This window comes from Berghia stephanieae, unplaced genomic scaffold, assembly GCF_034508935.2.
Source record: "Berghia stephanieae isolate SIO BIC M18660-M18661 unplaced genomic scaffold, UCSD_Bste_1.3 scaffold5769, whole genome shotgun sequence".
Classification (NCBI taxonomy): domain Eukaryota; kingdom Metazoa; phylum Mollusca; class Gastropoda; order Nudibranchia; family Aeolidiidae; genus Berghia; species Berghia stephanieae.
In genome coordinates, this window is record NW_027627254.1 from 1,165 (window position 1) to 5,353 (window position 4,189).

Here is a 4,189-nt window from a genome sequence, read left to right on the forward strand (position 1 = left end):
TGATCGCACCTGGGACCTCCCCATTGCCGACCGGTTTTGAACTTCGGGGCCCTTCCCGTTAGGGCCCTGTACTCGCTTGGCGGAGTGTTAAACGCGTTCCCGCTACTTCGCTAGAGTCGGGCGATCGACGACTCGGGCTCGATCGAGTTGGCCCACGGGCCGGCCAACCCTGCCGGGGTTCAAATCCCGGTTTGGGAGCTTTATTCATACGATTTTATCGCCTCGTCGATTCGAGGCTTTACCGCACGGGCGTCCCTGGGGTAAGAAGCTCTCGCTACGGCCGAGAAGGACTCTAGCGCCGGGACGCTCCCGCGGTAAGCCCTCCGAGGGCCGAGGGAAAAAACTTTGGTCGAGCGCATTTCCTCTGGGCAAATTTGAATAAAAAACCCACCACCTATGATGCACCTGGGCCCTCCCCATTGCCAAACCGGTTTTGAACTTGGGGGGCCCTTCCCTTAGGGCCCGTATCGCTGGGAAGACCGTTTACGGGGCGTTAAAACGTTTTTCCCCCGCTACTTCGCAGAGTAGTGCAGGGGAAAAATTCGGGCTGTTCGGGGGGTCGGCTCGGGTTTGCCAACTGCCGGGGTCGAATTGAATTTGCCCCAAAAAAAATTTTTTTTTGTAGCCCGCAAGGGGGAAAAGGCTACCTTACCGGGGGTTTGGGACGTATAGTAGGGAAGGCGGTCGTGGGTCGGAAAAATTGAAATTGAAGAAAGGCGAGCCGAAAGGCCGCGGGGCCCTTTGGTACACCCACTCACCAGCGCCTGGACGAGCGGTGGTGGAGAGCCCGGGAGTGGCCCCAGGTTAGCTCCTCGGTAGAGGACCTAGATCGTGTGAGCGCGAGCGGTCCGGGCGGTCGGGCAGTCCGACCCAGCGCGAAAAGGGCCAAAGGGGTGAACTTTTGTGCGGAGAGTGGGAAAGGGCCGTCGGCAAAGGGAGTCGAGCGCTGGGAGTTCTCGGCGTCTGGGTTTTGGGTCTCGGCCCCCGTACCCCCTTCCCAGGGGGTCCGTCCCGCCGGGTTGGAAAGGGATACGCTCCCCATTGATCCTGCCTTAGTCTTATGCTTGTTTTGAGGGTTTAACCCATGCCGCCTATCTCCCCTAACAGAAGGGGAAGCCGCAACTGCCAGTATATCGGCGAAAATACAGGGGGTGGGCGATTTTTGTCCGGACACCTTGGAAATCCCAGAGCTAATACGTGCACACGATCCTCTCCAAAGGGGGGTTACCTCCCGGGGAGAGGGGCATTTTTTTGGATTGCCGGCGGGGGTGTTAACGCCGCCCCCCAGGCTGAGGCAACTCTGGGTATTGACGCCGCTGTTACGGCGTGCCCGTTTCCCTCGCCGCCCATCAAATTTAGACGGCCCGGCAAGAGCCCCCCGTGTTGGCTAGGGTTACGGAGGATCAGGGTTCGATCCCGGAGAGGGAGCCTGCGAGACGGCTACCACCTTAAGGGGGCAGCAGGCGCGCAACTTAAACCCACTTCCCAGCACGGTGAGGAGTGAAGATAATTTTCGGGGCTGGGCTCCAGCAGCCCAGCGGTCGATTGAGCGTAGAAACCCAAAAACGTGCCCTTAAGACCAAACGGGGGGCAAGCCGGGGGCCAGCAGCCGCGGGAATTCCCGCCCGATGGGGTATGTTTAGTTGCTGCGTTTAAAAAGCCGTAGTTGGATCTTGAGGAAGGGCACCACCAGGAGTGGAGCCTGCGGCTCAATTTGACTCAACACGGGGAAGCTTACCAGGTCCGGACACCGCGTGGATTGACAGACTGAGGCTCTTTCATGATTCGGTGGGTGTGGTGCATGGCCGTTGCTAGCCCGTGGAGCGATCCGTCTGGTTCATTCCGATAACGGCGAGACTCTGCCCTGGCGATAACAAACGGCGGTCAAGAGGGGTCCGTCTCACGGGTTGGGTCGGCGTTCGGCTCTCGGGTCGGGCGTCGGTCTTCCCACTCAGGAGGAGGCGGTGCCCCGGACCGCCGTCCGCGCAGGCCGCGTCCTGCAGGATTGACCTCGAGCAGTGCGTACGAGATGGAGCCATAACAGGTCTGTGATGCCCTATAGACGTCCTGTGCTGCACGTGTGCTACAGTGGGGCGCCAGCCGCGCGGTGTAGACCGTGAAGCGGTAGGAGTCTTCATGTCCGGGGTCGGTCTTCCTGCGAGTTTGGGCCGTGAACTCGGAATGCCACGTAGTCACGGTCAGCATCCCGTGCCGACTACGTCCCTGCCCTTTGTACACACCGCCCGTCGCTACCTTCGGTGGACGCGCAGCCAGGGCCCCGGAGTGGCCGCGAGACGAGCTTCGCTCCTGAAATCGCAGTCGTCGCGATGTCGCCCGAACTGCGCTGCCCCGAAGGGTAAAAGTCGTAACAAGGTTACCGTAGGTGAACCTTCGGTAGGATCACGTCCGATTTCGTTTTGCCCCCAGCCCGCCCGCCCGACGGGTGAAGGGTTAAAACACTGTCCGGTGAGGCCGGGCTGCTCCCTGGCCGGGGAGCGTCCAGCTGATAAACGGGCGGCGGCGTTGCGCCGCGAGTAACCGCGCGCGCAACGCTTGCCCCCCCCACCCTTTGTCGTCGTTTGGCCCTTAAGCGAGAGAAAATAAATACAACCTTTGGCGGGGGATCACTCTGCTCGCGCGTCGATGAAGAGTGCGGCCAAAGCCGTATTGAGTTCGTGTGAACTGCAGCTGCCTCATTGAACATCGACGTCTTGAACGCAAATTCGGCCGTGGCGTAAGTCACCGGGCCACGTCCGAAAGAGGTCGGCCCTACGACGTCGCCGCAACCGGAGTTTTTTCTCGGGGGGACTGAGCGGCGCGACGTCCGTTACCGGTGGGGTCTCGCCCAAACTGCGGCCGTAGAATCGAAGGCTCCCGTCTGACCACGGGAGACGTCGTCCCCCCCCGGCCTCTGGAAAGGGCGGGGGACGACGAATAAGACGCGCAACCGAAACGGGAGCACGCAGGGGCGATCGGCTCTTCTTCCCCACCTCGGCCTGCTCGATTGTACAACGCGAGCGAGGGCTTCGTGGGGGTAATGGCGGGGAAGTAAGTAAAACGACGCGCGGCCGAACCCGAGGGATGGGCAACTGGCCGACCTCATATCGAACGAGGTACCCCGCCGAACTAAAGCATTTCAGTAACGGAGGAAAAGAAACCAACGGGGACTCCCCCAGTAAACGCGAGTGAAGGGGGAAGAGCCCAGCGCTGAAACCCCCGGGGCCCCGTGCCCGCGGGGGCTGTAGCGTTTCGGCGGTGTCGAGCGGGATCGGGAGCGCCGCGCGAGTCTTCTCGAGCGGGCTTGCCCAGAGCGGGTGCCAGGCCCTTCCCGGGCGGCGCTCCCTTCCCGCCGACCTGACCCCGGAGTCGGTTTTCTTGGCAGTGCAGCCCGAAGCGGGTTGGTAAACTCCACCCAAGGCTAAGTACCTGCGCGAGTCCGATAGCGAACAATACTGTGAGGGAAAGTTGAAAAAACTGAAGAGAGGGTGCAAAGCGCGTGAAACCGCCAAGGGTAAACTGGCTGAGCCGAGCGACCCTGTCCCGCCGTGCGGCTGGTCGCCCGTGCCCCCGCGGAGGCGCCCCGGAGACGGGACGCCTTCCGAGTTCGGGGGTCGGGCGCGGGGCCCCACCACGGCGGGTCTCCGCTGCCACCGGGACCGGGCCGTCTCGTCCGCGCGCCCTAAAGCGGGTCGTCGGCCTGCGGATCGTGGCGCGAGTTGGCACGAGACGGTCGTATTCGGTGCCGTGGTCGACCGCGGACAAACGCGGCGGTTCGCCCCGGGGGTTTCGGCCTCCCGGGCGGGCGCCTCCGGTCCGTCGAAAGGTTGCGCAGCGTTATTCCGGTACCTGCCCGACCCTCTTGAAACACGGACCAAGGATCCGACGCCTGTGCGAGGGCCCCAGGGTTTCCCACCCAAACCCCACGGCAGTGAAAGCGAGAGGCCCTCGCGGGCCGAGGGCGGGATCTCTCGGGCGACCTCACCGAGTCCCCGGAGCCAAACCCCCGGCCCCCGGGGGTCGCCGCGTTGACGGCCCTGTCGGAGCTTTAGTGCAGGCGTCGGGACCCGATAGATGGTGATCTACGCCTGAGCAGAGCGAAGCCGGGGGAACCTCTGGTGGAGGCTCGAAGCGACTCTGACGTGCAAATCGACCGCCCGACTTGGGGGTAGGGGCGAAAGACCCAAATCGA

The 4,189-nt window shown here is 62.8% G+C and overlaps 2 pseudogenes; both read left to right on the plus strand.

Moving 5' to 3' along the window:
- Positions 1-1,037: 1,037 nt before the first annotated feature.
- On the plus strand, positions 1,038-2,406 carry LOC144962072 (small subunit ribosomal RNA; annotated as a pseudogene).
- A 202-nt stretch (positions 2,407-2,608) lies between these two features.
- Positions 2,609-2,766, plus strand: LOC144962071 (5.8S ribosomal RNA; annotated as a pseudogene).
- The last annotated feature ends 1,423 nt before the right edge of the window (positions 2,767-4,189 follow it).